Source organism: Henckelia pumila, chromosome 4 (genome assembly GCF_033568475.1).
Source record: "Henckelia pumila isolate YLH828 chromosome 4, ASM3356847v2, whole genome shotgun sequence".
NCBI lineage: Eukaryota > Viridiplantae > Streptophyta > Magnoliopsida > Lamiales > Gesneriaceae > Henckelia > Henckelia pumila.
This window is the reverse complement of record NC_133123.1, coordinates 217521275-217536930: the sequence shown is the minus strand read 5'-3', so window position 1 is coordinate 217536930 and position 15656 is coordinate 217521275. Positions and strand designations below refer to the sequence as shown.

Genomic DNA, 15656 nt, shown 5'->3' with positions numbered 1-15656 from the left:
TTCGGCCACTAATCTGTATGCGCCATTAGTATATACTTATTTGACAACATACGGGCCATCCCATTTTGATGTAAAATTTTTCCGGGTTCGATGAATTATGATGATAGGTCTTCTCACTGTGAGTACCAAATCACCGGCTTGAAATGAGCGCGGTCGCACTTTCTTGTTGAAAGCTCTAGAGAGACGAGCTTGGTAGCATTCAAGTCCTTGTTGGGCTTCCAATATTTTCTCTTTGAGTGTTTCTAATTCATGGATCTTTTGGCAAACGACATGGAAAGCATCACAGTCGATTCGGTGACATAAAGTTACACTCTCTTTATAATCTTCATCTTGACAATATTTGAAACATTGGTGCCACGTAGAAAGAACTATCCCATTTTCATGAAGTCATGGTCGGTCAAGCAACTTCTTATATGATGTTTTGGCATCTATGTGTTGGAGAACGGTGATCAGATCAATCAGAATTGATACCCGGTGCAGCGAAAGTTTAAAAATTTTATATGGAATGATTCCATAATGGGTATCAAAACTTTACGATTAAATTGTGCGTGTAAAAATTAAATCACAATTAAATTTTTACCTCCAATCTCGAATCGAGATTATGGACACCAACAGATTGCTCTGCTCTTGTTGTATATCCCAGGAACTGATGGACGAACAATTCTTCAATCAGGTCCACGAACGGAAATTTAATCCCTCTGATAGATTGCACTAGAAAATCTATCAGAAGTTTCTACGAAGAGAATTAACGAATTTGATCCGTTAAACCAGACTGCAAATTCAAAATTCACAGGCTGGAATTTTCAGAGTAGAGAGGGGAGAAAGGGGGCGGCCACCTTTTTAAAAACACAGCTAGGGTTTTTCGAAAATTGTGAGCCTCTGTTGTCTAATTTCTGTACTGCAATAACTTATTTATAATGTGGGCTGCTAACAGCTTAGGGCCCATTAGTCATAAGTTCAAGCCTGACAAGCAAAGCCCGCATGTTCAGAAATTAATATAAAATTCATCGTGACTCAGATTGATAAACCAATTTCACCAATGTGCACAGAAACCATTTCTGCATCTTTTAAAGTCAAGATAAATTTTCTGAATCCGAATTCAGTGGTTTCCAAAAATGTTCATCCCTATGTCATTTTAGGAAATCTTATTCCTCTACTCTTAAATAAGAAGTCCCACTTCTTTGTTCATTAAATTTAACTCTTTAAATTTAACTATCTCAACGGGGATTAAAAATCCATTACTTTTGTGACCCTCAATGGTTCAGGGATACGGCTAGCCGTGGGCTCACAACTCCTTGTGACTTGAAACAACAATTTCCAACTTGCCCATCCAATCATGGTAAGAGCGCCTAGCAACATCGCCCCATGATTCCCTAGGTATCACTAATAGTGCCTGCAAGAATCAATAGATTTTGGTTAGCGTACAGTATGGTCCCTTCATCCAAATATCCCGATCGAATCAACAACCATTGGTAAATCGAGAGTCGTTCGAGATTCGATAACTATGCAATGCATCTTGAAGATCAAATAGTGACATCGCATGTGCTACTAAGAAACCATTTCTTAAAACACATCATGTACTCTGGCCAGAGATTCGTCACACTAATATCTCCTCAGATTGCATAGGATATCCACACTCGCAAGTATGTGGTGAATCCTTGACAACAAAGCATCGACTCCTATATGTGTCGTAACTGTACTCAATCCCGACACCTGATGACCCAAATAGAGTCGGTAAACGAGTAAAAGCACAGTACTAGCATATAGAGTCTCAATGATGTTTCAAGTAGTAAGGACTAATGGTGTACAACCAAAACCGCGGACTTCATTCACTCGATAAGTGATAACCACTTGGAAATTCCGGATAGGTAGTTCGATCATTCATCGTATGAATATCCATTTGCATGCTTTGAACATCTCTATGTTCCATACCAATGAAACGTGGTACTCGGCATCGCAAATGCTAGTCTCAATCTCGAGCGATCCTTATCCTTATTAACAGACGGCTCAATCGACTAGGAACTGTTTAGAATATACAGTGACTATAAGATGTGTTTCATGATAGTCATCCCCATGCACTACCACATCTTACATACACTATAGTATATTCAAGGTCTTTATCAAAACAACAATAGTATATCACAATATAACAATATGAAGAAAGATAAAGTCATTGCCATTATAAAAGTGTAAATTATATTAAACAAAAGATTGTTTATACATAGAGTCATCAAAGCCCTTAGCCACAAGTTGGCTCACCGGGCACCCACTCTTTCAATCTCCCACTTGCCCTAAAGCCAACTAGTCATACTACGTAGACCCATTGCTTCGCGATGTTTGTCAAATAATGGTCCTGGCAAGGGCTTAGTAAGTGGATCAGCGATATTGTCTGCAGAGGCCACTCTCTCGACAGTGATGTCTCCTCTTTCCACGATCTCCCGGATGATGTGGTATTTCCTCAGTACGTGTTTGGATCTTTGATGAGACCTTGGTTCCTTTGCCTGAGCAATGGCACCCGTGTTGTCACAGTACACCGGAACTGGACCAACAACTTCAGGAATGACGCCCAACTCTTGGACGAAATTCCTCATCCAAACGGCCTCTTTAGCAGCAGCTGATGCCGCAATGTATTCTGCCTCAGTGGTGGAATCCGCTGTGGTGTCCTGCTTGGAACTCTTCCAAGAGACAACACCGCCATTGAGCATGAACACAAATCCAGAGGTTGACTTCGAGTCATCCACATCACTTTGGAAGCTAGAGTCGGTATAGCCTTCCAATTTTAGTTCTCTTCCTTCATATACCATGAACATATTCTTAGTCCTTCGTAAGTACTTAAGAATGTCCTTCACGGCTTTTTAATGCATTTGACCGGGATTAGCTTGATATCTTCTCGTGACACTCAGAGCAAATGCTACATCCGATCTGGTAGATATCATCCCATACATGATACTACCTATGGCTGACGCATATGGTACATGTGTCATTTTCTCTATCTCTTCATCAGTCTTGGGACACATAGACTTGGATAGAGAAACTCCATGACACATAGGTAGATGTCCTCTCTTGGACCCATCCATTGAAAACCGATTCAATATGGTGTCGATGTAGGTTGCTTGAGTGAGTCCTATCATTCTCTTAGATCTATCTCTATAGATCTGTATCCGTAGAATATAGGATGCCTCACCCAAATCCTTCATCGAGAATCTACCTGATAACCATACTTTGTTGACTGCAACATCCCTACGTCATTTCCAATGAATAGGATGTCATCAACATAAAGTACTAAGAATGTCACAGCATCCTTAACTACTTTCTTGTACACACACGGTTCCTCCGGGTTCTTGATGAAACCAAAATCCTTTATTGTTTCATCAAATTTCTGGTTCCAACTTCTTGATGCTTGTTTGAGACCATAGATCGATCTTTGAAGCTTGCATACCTTATGCTCGCTTCCCATGGATGTGTATCCCTCAGGCTACATCTTATAGATCTCTTCCTTAATGTTTCCATTAAGAAATGTAGTCTTCACATCCATTTGCCATATCTCATAGTCATACTAAGCAGCTATGGCAATAAAGATTCTTATGGACTTGAACATTGCAACTGGTGAAAAGGTTTCATCATAGTCAACTCCTTGTCTTTGAGTATAACCTTTCACCACCAATCGTGCCTTGTAGGTCAATACCTTACTATCAGGCCCAAGCTTTCTCTTGTAGATCCATTTACACCCTATTGGAACAATTCCATCAGGAGGATCTACTAAAGACCAAACTTGGTTTGTATGCATCGAATCTATTTCCGACTGCATAGCTTCAAGCCATAAATTTGAATCCGCATCAGAAATTACTTCCTTGAAGTTTCTTGAATCACATCCAACATCGGGTTCATCTTGATCCCCTTCAAGAAGAAGACCATATCGAATAGGAGGTCTAGAAGTCCTCTCGGATCTTCTAGGTATAGGCGTGTCCATCAATGGTTTCTGAGGTGTAGGATCATTATTTTGTATTTCGGGTTCTTCTCGAATTTCTTCGAGTTCCATCATCTCGCCTTTCTTATCCAATAAGAACTCCATCTCCAAGAAGGTGGCATTCCTTGAAACAAACAACTTTGTTTCAGCAGGATGATAGAAATAATATCCGATTGAATTTTTTGGATACCCTACAAAATAACATAAGGTGGATCGACTATCCAATTTATCTCCCACTGTCTGCTTCACGTAAGCAGGATCCCCAAATCCTGAAGTACGAATACTTAGGAGCTTTGCCATTCCATAACTCGTATAGTGTTTTGTTCACTGCTTTGGTGTTGACGTTGTTCAACAACAACACCGCCGTTTCAAGCGCGTAGCCCCAAAACGAAGGTGGAAGCTCAGTGAAGCTCATCATGGATCGAAACATGTCCAACAAAGTTCGATTACGACGCTCCGATACACCATTTAGCTGAGGTGTCATAGGAGGAGTCCACTGAGAGAGAATCCCATTCTCTTTCAGATAGTCCAAAAACTCAGTACTTAAGTATTCTCCACCTCGATCCGATCGAAGTGCTTTAATACTTTTACCTAGCTTGTTTTCTATTTCAGCCTTGAATTCTTTGAACTTTTCAAATGCTTCAGACTTATATTTCATTAAATATAAATACCCATACCTTGAATAATCATCAGTAAAGGTAATGAAGTAGGTGTGGCCAAATTTAGTACTAATTCTAAATGGACCACAAACATCTGTATGGATCAAATCCAACAGATTTTGGCTACGCTCAGGTTTCCCCTTAAAAGGAGATTTAGTCATTTTTCCTTTCAGGCAGGACTCACAAGTAGGTAGAGATTTAATATCAGACATATCAAACATGCCCTCTCCCACTAGCTTGTTCATCCTCCTTGAGGAAATATGACCTAGCCTAGCATGCCAAAGGTTTGCCGGGTTTTGACTATCGATTTTCCTTTTGTTTGTTGTTACCGGTTTATCAACATAATTTATTGGAACGTCTTTTAATTTGAAGTTATATAGATCGTTTTCAAGTTGTCCATTTCCAATCAAACATTCATTCTTGTAAATATTGCAAATCCCATTCACAAAATTGCAAGAATAACCATTTCTATCAAGCATAGAAACAGAAATAATGTTTTTAATCAAATCTGGAACAAATAAAACATCTCTCAAAAGTAACTTAAAATCGTTCTGCAAAATTAAATAAACGTCTTCCACAGCTTTGGCTTCAACTCTATAACCATTTCCGAGCCTCAGCTGGGTCTCACCCATTCTAAGCTTGCGACTTCTTGTCATCACCTACAAATCATTGCAAATGTGAGATCCACATCCGGTATCCAATACCCAAAAAGTAGTATTAAGTGAAACATTTATTTCAATATAGAACATACCCTTCGCAGTTCGCAACTGCTCTAGATATTCCTTGCAGTTACGTTTCCAATGACCGGGTTTCTTGCAGTAATGGCAAACATCCTTGGAATTTTGCATGTTTGAAGCCTTTGTCTTGTTCTTCTTCTCGGGTCCGGTTTTCTTGGGTGGGACAGAACGTTTCTTACCCTTTGTACTTGGCCCCTTCTTAGCTGAAGAAGAGGAGCCTACCAAGAGAACTAGTTTATCCTTCTTTAAAGTGGCTTCATATGTTACAAGCATATTGACCATCTCTTCAAGGGAGGCCTCTATCTTGTTCATATTGAAATTCACCACAAATCCGTCAAACGAAGAAGGAAGAGAGAGAAGTAATAAGTCCACGTTGAGTTCATGCTCCAACACCAAATCAAGCGTTACCAACTTCTGTATGAGCCAAATCACTCGTACCCCATGATCACGGACCGAAGTCCCTTCACGCATGCGACACGTCATTAGCTCTTTTACAGTAGCGAACCTTTCAACTCTCGATTGAGCCCCAAAAAGTTCCTTGAGTTGTACGTGAATGTCAGCAGCATTCACGGTGTCCTCAAATCGCCTCTGGAGTTCATCAGACATCGAGGCTTGCATATAGCATTTGGCCTTGATATCATGGTCCCACCATGTATCAAGTTTGGCCAACTCTTTCGGACTTATGTCAGCTGGTGCTTCCTTCGGAGGAGATTTTTTTAACACGTAGAGCATCTTCTCCGAGGTCAAGACAATCTTCAACTTACGGAACCATTCCGTATAGTTTGCGCCAGTCAGTTTATTTTGTTCGAGAATAGAGAATAGTAGATTGCGCGAATTCATCTTTATGAAATACTGAAAAGAAACAGACAATTATCAGTGATTATTTAATTAATTTACTAAGACATAAAATAGGCGAAATTTATTTTATGAATCTCACTCCCACTATTTTAACGATTTCACTACCCTCTAGTGAAAACGGGAAACTGTTTTCCTTAGTGGGAACATGGAGTCCAATTGACAAACTATGGTCCCGAATAATATCAGCCAACCATAATTTTCAAAAGGTAGAGCCCAATTGCTTCCAAAGCAACCTCCACGTTTTTACCTCATGTCCAATAAGGGCCCAATAATATGACGCCGTTTATTGTGACATGTCAAGATGACCCATCAATATTAAGTTGTGATGGACGGTCGTCATGTGGATCCCCCAACAATATGAGCCGATCCCATGGGAGTTCCACCCAACTTACAACATTTGTCGATCCAATGTATAGCTTTTCGACGAACGAGCCCCCCAATAATATGAGTCGGACCGTATCCGCGGGTAGCAACTCATACATTGATCGTTGATGGAAGGTAGGAACATTTAAACCATATTTAAATTTCCTTTATTTATCTTGATATCAATTTTAAATCATATTTAAAATGAGAGATTTTAATTTTGAAAATTTGTCTCATCATTTTAAAATTTGTATGCTTGCGGGATTCATACAATTTAGTCTAAAATTTGTATGCAATGCAATCCTATTACATTGAGCTTCCAATTTACATTGCTTCAGTCTTTATTGCCTGCTGGGCCCACCTCCGTCTTCAAATCTTCATCTCCCACTAAGTCTAATGTATTTACAATAAATAACTATGACAAGTAGGGATACATTTTAAGGGGTGGGAACGGGCCATAAACCAGGCCCAATTTTATTACATATGACAATTTATATTGGGCCATAAACCAGGCCCATTAATAAATCCAACAACAATAAAAACAAATGTAAATTCCTAACATACACCTACAAAATTGGTCATGGCAATCGATCATCCTTATCCAATAATATTTAATTCAAAATTAATTTATTGGATAACATACAATGGCAATTTAAATTAAAAGGATAAAATCATATTCCATATATAAAATTTTATTCTACATACAAAATCATATTTTATCTTTTTATCAAATAAAATCATATTTTACATATAAAATCCAATTTTATACATAAAATCATATTTTACTCAATATTTCCATAAGATCATATCTTATCATCAATTGTACCAAAATAATTAATTTCATTAAATCTGATTTAACGGATAAAATCTATAAATTTTACAAAAATTCAAATTTATCCAAAAATCAATTTTAAAATTTTCGGACTCAAACAATTCGATCCGACGTCTCGTGGACCAATCAAAACAATTTTTGATCGGACCAAAAATAGAATTTTAACATATTAAAATTTTAATTTAAAATAAAAAAATTAATTTTTCCCGGGCCGCCCGGGACGCTCCCGGGCTACCCGCGCCCCAAAAGGAGCTCGGGCCGGGCAGCCCGTCGCTGCCCTGGGCAGCGACCTTCGCTGCCCCCCCCGGGGCAGCGATCCAATCGTTGCCCGTGTTTTGCCCGAAAAAAAAATTTTATTTTTAAAAAAAATTATTTTGTTTCAAAAACCGAGGCTTAAAAATTTTTGTACAATCGATTAATTTAATCGCTTGATCTGAGCAACCTGGCTCTGATACCACTTTTGAAGAACGGTGATCAGATCAATCAGAATTGATACCCGGTGCAGCGGAAGTTTAAAAATTTTATATGGAACGATTCCATAATGGGTATCAAAACTTTACGATTAAATTGTGCGTGTAAAAATTAAATCACAATTAAATTTTTACCTCCAATCTCGAATCGAGATTATGGACACCAACAGATTGCTCTGCTCTTGTTGTATATCCCAGGAACTGATGGACGAACAATTCTTCAATCAGGTCCACGAACGGAAATTTAATCCCTCAGATAGATTGCACTAGAAAATCTATCAGAAGTTTCTACGAAGAGAATTAACGAATTTGATCCGTTAAACCAGATTGCAAATTCAAAATTCACAGGCTGGAATTTTCAGAGCAGAGAGGGGAGAAAAGGGGCGGCCACCTTTTTAAAAACACAGCTAGGGTTTTTCGAAAATTGTGAGCCTCTGTTGTCTAATTTCTGTACTGCAATAACTTATTTATAATGTGGGATGATAACAGCTTAGGGCCCATTAGTCATAAGTTCAAGCCTGACAAGCAAAGCCCGCATGTTCATAAATTAATATAAAATTCATCGTGACTCAGATTGATAAACCAATTTCACCAATGTGCACAGAAACCATTTCTGCATCTTTTAAAGTCAAGATAAATTTTCTGAATCCGAATTCAGTGGTTTCCAAATATTCCCATCCCTATGTCATTTTAGGAAATCTTACTCCTCTACTCTTAAATAAGAAGTCCCACTTCTTTGTTCATTAAATTTAACTCTTTAAATTTAACTATCTCAACGGGGATTAAAAATCCATTACTTGTGTGACCCTCAATGGTTCAGGGATACAGCTAGCCGTGGCTCACAACTCCTTGTGACTCGGAACAACAATTTCCGACTTGCCCATCGAATCATGGTAAGAGCGCCTAGCAACATCGCCCCATGATTCCCTAGGTATCACTAATAGTGCCTGCAAGAACCAATAGATTTTGGTTAGCGTACAATACGGTCCCTTCATCCAAATATCCCGATCGAATCAACAACCATTGGTAAATCGAGAGTCGTTCGAGATTCGATAACTATGCAATGCATCTTGAAGATCAAATAGTGACATCGCATGTGCTACTAAGAAACCATTTCCTAAAACACATCATGTACTCTGGCCAGAGATTCGTCACACTAATATCTCCTCAGATTGCATAGGATATCCACACTCGCAAGTATGTGGTGAATCCTTGACAACAAATCATCGACTCCTATATGTGTCGTAACTGTACCCAATCCCGACACCTGATGACCCCAATAGAGTCGGTAAACGAGTCAAAGCACATTACTAGCATATAGAGTCTCAATGATGTTTCAAGTAGTAAGGACTAATGGTGTACAACCAAAACCACGGACTTCATTCACTCGATAAGTGATAACCACTTGGAAAGTCCGGATAGGGTAGTTCGATCATTCATCGTATGAATATCCATTTGCATGCTTTGAACATCTCTATGTTCCATACCAATGAAACGTGGTACTCGGCATCACAAATGCTAGTCTCAATCTCGAGCGATCCTTATCCTTATTAACGGACGGCTCAATCGACTAGGAACTGTTTAGAATATACAGTGACTATAAGATGTGTTTCATGATAGTCATCCCCATGCACTACCACATCTTACATACACTATAGTATATTCAAGGTTTTTATCAAAACAACAATAGTATATCACAATATAACAATATGAAGAAAGATAAAGTCATTGCCATTATAAAAGTGTAAATTATATTAAACAAAAGATTGTTTATACATAGAGTCATCAAAGCCCTTAGCCACAAGTTGGCTCACCGGGCACCCACTCTTTCACTATGACATAAAATAATATACTTGAGGTGGCGTTTTCCATTTTTACTTCATCATTCCATGAGACATCGACTTGGTTTGCAGTTGCATTATCTTCTTCAAGTATGATTTTTCCTTGGCGAGATAACTGAATAACTTTATCTTTGAATATGAAACAATCATGAATAGGGTTTCCAATCAAACGATGATATTTGCAATATTTTGGGTCATTCACTCGTTTAGCTTCTTCAGGACGCTTTATTTCTGGCTATTCAATCAAATTTTCTCTAACCAAATCATCAAATATCCCAGAAACATCGGAGTCAAGAAAAGGGTACTGCTTTGCTTGCATCTCTTTCAAGGTCAGCAATCTCTTATCTCTTTCTCGAAATGTTTCTTTCATTTGGTTGCTCTTATCACTCGTGTTTCTCTTGAATTTGAAGGGCTTTGCATTATGTAACGCCCCGTTTTTATCTTATTGACTTTATTTGAGATAATCAGTGATTTTAGAATTCGAGAACGGACTTTTTATTGATCAAAGACTATTTTGAAATTTTCGGAATTTTCAGGGACTGAAATGCAAAAAGAGGATTTTTTATAATATCACTACAACAAAAATGCTCAAACACAACACTTAAAAGACAATGCTTTTGGTAAAAAATGTTGTCTTTTTTTAAATTACAACGCTTTTAATGAAAAGCGTTGTTATTTTTTAAAAAATTCATAAAAGACAACGCTTTTTTAAAAAGCGTTGTCTATAACCATTTTTTTTAGGTCTAAGACAACGCTCTAAAAAGCGTTGTCTTTGAGCGTGTTTTTTTATATGTACTACAACATTTTTTAAAAAGTGTTGTCGATAAACCATTTTTTTTTATTTTAAATAATAAATAAAACATGAAATACATATGTTTTTTTGACTTAACGTAAAAAACCCAAAAATCCCCAAACCCTTCATCGCATCCCTTTTCTCTTTAAACTTCTGAAAAAGTAACCCTAAATCCCCAAGCCGTTCCATCGTGATTCCCTTTTTTTCTCTCTTTCAATTCCAATTTGACAAATCGTTAATGGCGATTTCTCCCTCTTCTTTTGCTTTTCCATCATTCATCGATTGTTTCTGTTCTTGTAGTTGACGAGCTTGCAAAGACTTTGCATCTACCTTGCTCTATTTAAACTTGGGCGATGAGGGGGAGAAAGTGTCGGCTTGCTCGATCTGTCTAAACTCATGAGGAGCTGTAGGGGCTGGATTTACGCCTTGCAAATCATGGGGAGTTGACACGGCTCAATGTATGTATTTTTATTCTAAGCAATATGGACCCATTAGTTTCTGCTAATCTTCTATTGTCATCATTCACCTGAAAACGAGTGCTCGAATTAGTTGAGCATGTGGTAGATATATGTTTCCAGTTCTAACATTCAGCTGCATCTTTGTTTTTTTCCAAGCATCCTTCACGCATTTACTTTGTTTCTGTAAAATATTTGTGTGCTCTAAGAATTCTCGTCAAAGTTAGTTGAAAATTATTCACTGTATTATTTATTTAGTTTTGTATCAGTGTACCCTCATTAGGTTTAGCCTTAGTTCATTGGAGATTTCGTTAAAAGAAGATGGCAGATGTTCTTTCTCATTTCCACCAGTTAATTTAAAAAGTGTCATTCGAAGTATTTGTTTACATTTTATTTCATTATTTGGAGTTGACTTTACTTTCAACCTTGTTTTGCCATTGCACTGGTCATTTTCTCTCATGGTGCTGATGGATAACCCTCTGGGCTTTTTCTAGTTTTTTTTATGCTTCGCTGCTCTTTTACTTCTATTTATTTTTTATTATTTCTTGTTTTGCCTGTTCTCGATCTTGATATATTTGTCTTTGTTTTATGGGTGTCTGATCTTTTGCAGATTCTATTGCAATTCTCCATTTGCAATAGGAGTTGGTTTGATTTTTTAAACTTATGTTAGAAGCATGATTTCCCAACTTTTACTGGAATAGCTTTCGGGTCTTTCAACATCTCTGGACGTTAAAATTCTAAAACTACTTCAATGATGCATGCCAAATGGTTATGGATCAACATGCAGCAGTCTGAATATATAAAGCTAGACATGGCATGAATAAAGATGTAATGAATGTGAGAATTAGTAAATATATCTCTTTGTTATGTTTGCGTGTGGGAGGGAGCCGGTGTTGTTACTTTCTTTACAATAATTTGAACTGCATGCTTTTTCTTTATGGTCTCTGGCGTGCTTCATTGTCTTGTTGCCAGTAATTAAGTTTTGTTTCTATTTGTTTTGTTAAAATCTAATGCTCCTGCAGATTAAGCGCGAAATTTCAACCATGAAGTTAATAAGGCATCCAAATGTCATTCGAATGCATGAGGTAGCTATTTAACTTGTCAAGCCAACTTTTTCCAAACCTGTTAATTTGATTCGATTTATTTTCCCTCCCTGCAGGTCATGGCTAGCAAGTCAAAGGTATTCATCGTGATGGAATTTGTCAGTGGTGGTGAACTCTTTGAAAAAATTGTAAGCTACGAGTATTATTCGATGTCAATGTGTAATCATGATAGATTGATTATGAGGATAGTAGCTGATGACAATACTACTTGTGGTTTCTTGAGGCCAGGCTACTAAAGGTAGGCTTGGAAAAGATGAAGCTAGAAAATATTTTCAGCAGCTAGTTAATGTTGTAGATTACTGCCACAGTAGAGGTGTTTACCATAGAGACCTTAAGGTAAGCTTCTAATTTTTTTGTTAATATTGGAAAATATCAGGAAATTGTTGCGCGCAACAGTCTTGATATTTGATGGTTGGAACTCAAATTCTATTTCATTTTTATTAATGTATAGCCGGATAACCTGTTGCTTACCGCCAGTGGCGTCCTTAAAATCTCTGACTTTGGATTAAGTGCACTATCTCAGCAAGCTTGGGTAAGCAATATTTTACTTTTACCTTTGCTGCATTTCTGAGACACCTTGTTGAGATCTTAATCTAGCCTAACTCAAGATGTTATATTGTGCTTGAAGTTCAATTTTTTTTAATCTTGCTTTCAGGAAGATGGGTTACTTCATACAGCATGTGGAACACCCAACTATGTTGCTCCAGAGGTATGCAATTAGATTTTCGTGCATTTTGTTTTCCAGTTCTTTTCTTTCTAAGATTTTTAATCATATAACTAAATTATGCAGGTGATTAAAAATAAGGGTTATGATGGAGCCAAAGCAGATATTTGGTCATGTGGTGTCGTACTCTTTGTTCTTATGGCTGGTTTTTCCCTTTTGAAGATCCAAATATTATGGCATTGTACAAAAATGTAACAAAATCACATTTATCAATTCTATCGTGTTGTGTTGTGGAGTTATCCTCACAAATGTACGTCTCTCGAAATCACTGAATCTACCTGAATGGAATTTAAGGTATTAAAACACTAGAGATATCAGGTTAAAAGCGGTGCAAGTATCACATTACCCTGGATAAAATTTGTAATATATGCATGTTAATGCTCAAACCGCATTAATCTCCGTTTCAGATATTTGCAGCGCAGTTCATATGCCCTCCTTGGTTTTCTACCAACACCAAGAATTTGATTACAAGATTATTGGATCCCAATCCATTGACAGTATGTTCACTTCTTTCATGCTATTTACATATGACCCTTCCAGCAGTGCCAGAGGAAGAGAACAACAAAACCAGAAGCGTTTTATCTTTTTCAGTCAGAAAATTCGGTTTTTATTTAAGCTCTTTTACTAAATTCGCTGATCTATTTTTCATGCCAATTGTAACTTCTTCACATGATTTTGACATGTGGAGCAGAGGATCACAATTTCTGAGGTTCTCGAAAATGGGTGGTTCAAGAAATGATATAAGAAACCTGTATTTGAATGTAAGGAAGTTGCTCTTGACGATGTTGATGCTCTTTTTAATGAATCAGCGGTGGGTGTTCTGATGTAGCTTATATTCTTTAAATGTTTAAGGATAGATGTACTAAACTATTCTTTCTTTAATTCAGGACTCACCGAACTTTGTTGTGGAAATGCAAGAGGAACAGCAACCTACCCCACCACTGATCATGACTGCCTTTGAGCTTATCTCCTTCTCGCAGGGTCTCAATCTCAATTATCTTTTTGAAAATCAAGAAGCATGTACATGTATACACTAGAAATTATAGTTGTGATGGAGTGGTAAAATCACTCTATTTTAAATAGCCGTGGAAAATGCCCAACCCTTTAGATGGCTATCGGGGTTTGTTAAGCGAGAAACGAGGTTTGCATCCAAATGTTCTGCGAATGAGATTGCTTCAAAAATTGATCAATCAGCTGGTTCCTTAGGTTTCGGTGTGCATGATTAATGCGTGGGATATCTGGTAGCGCTTAGTCGTGTCGCGCCCAAATTAACCCAACTCAGATTAACTAAATAAACATGTAGTAGCGAGAGTAGGGATCATTCCCACGAGGAAAGTGAAATTTATTTGTGTTCTTAAAACTACTGAAAATAAATAAAAGGGGATTTGGGAATTTACTAACTACTATGCAAAAATTAAAATAAGAAAGATCAATAAATTAACGAGACTTGGTATCGGTCGACTACACCCTTGAAATCATTCACTCGATCATCGATTTTCTAAAAATAATTAATTCACATCGAATATTCATCATTGGAAATTTAATTCCTGTTTTACCTTAATTTTAGTTAACTAAACAACAGCAGTCTAAGTTAACCCTTACCCCATAAACTAACCCAATACCAGCGATCAGATTTAAATCCACGGTAGCATTCGAACTAGTAAAATTGATAAAGCTAGACAACCCATACACAAGCGGATGAATTTAGCCTAGTCAATTATTATTCCTACGATTTAACAAATTCAACAGCAGAAAATATTAATCATAGTTGCTTCGCAAATCAGAGGTTTCAAACAATTACGGATTTGAATTCTAATTTAGCATTCGACTGTATAATGAATTCCTAAGATGGCCAATCTAAAAATCTCATACACAAGCATATCAATCAATTCAGAATAATTCTTGATACTTGATAAAAATCAAACAATGAAAATCTAAATCTCACAAGATAAATAAATTCAAGGGTTTGTCTTCCTCAACCAAGAATAAAAACAAGAAGAATTAAAATCTAAGAACAAGAAAGATAAAACCTAGCCGCCAAGATGGTTCTTGAGCCTCCTCTGCGTCTCCTATATCTTCTCCCTCAATATCTGACTCTAAAATTTGAGATATATCTTTTAATTAAGGCTAGAGTCCTTAATAATAAAAATTCCTAAATTAAAGATTTTTTCCCGAACAGCATGTCTCGCTCGATCGGCAAGATGTTGCGGATCGAGCAAGCAACTTTTCCGAACCTACTGTTTTCAAAATTCTTGGCACCGCTCGATCGGTTGGATTATGCGGATCAAGTGGCCATATTTTATCTCACAAATCTGTACGCATCACAGCACCTGCGCAAACGAGTATTCTTCAAGCGCAAATGCGCATCCTTTTTCTCCATTTGATCTTCAAGTAGCGCTAATGCCAAGCGCAAACGCGCTTCCTTCATATTTCCTCAATAGCGCATATGTGGTGCAAACAACTTGAGAAAATGCGCTTGATTCTTCCTTGTTTGCACTACTTGTTGTGCAAACAATATCTTTCTTGTGCAAACAAGTTGTGCGTTTGCACAACTCCTTGTGCAAACAAATCTTTCTCTTCTCTTCCCAAGCACATCATCCTTCCTTTTCAACAATTCTCTTTTTTTCCCGTAAAATGCGACTTACTACACAATAAATCCGAGAGTATGTTATGTAGACATGATGCATGAAAAATAAACAAAATACTTAAATCAACTAAATAAATGCATGCTAAACCACAGTAAAACTTCATTAAAATATGCAACTAAAACACACCTATCAAATACCCCCACACTTAATCCTTGCTCTCCCTCGAGCAAGTCATGCAAAAACAAAATGAAACAACAATAAACACA

General features: G+C 37.4%; 1 pseudogene; it reads left to right on the top strand.

Moving 5' to 3' along the window:
- LOC140862766 (CBL-interacting protein kinase 23-like) overlaps nucleotides 1–15656 on the top strand; it is a 48941-nt pseudogene that overhangs the window by 20873 nt on the left and 12412 nt on the right.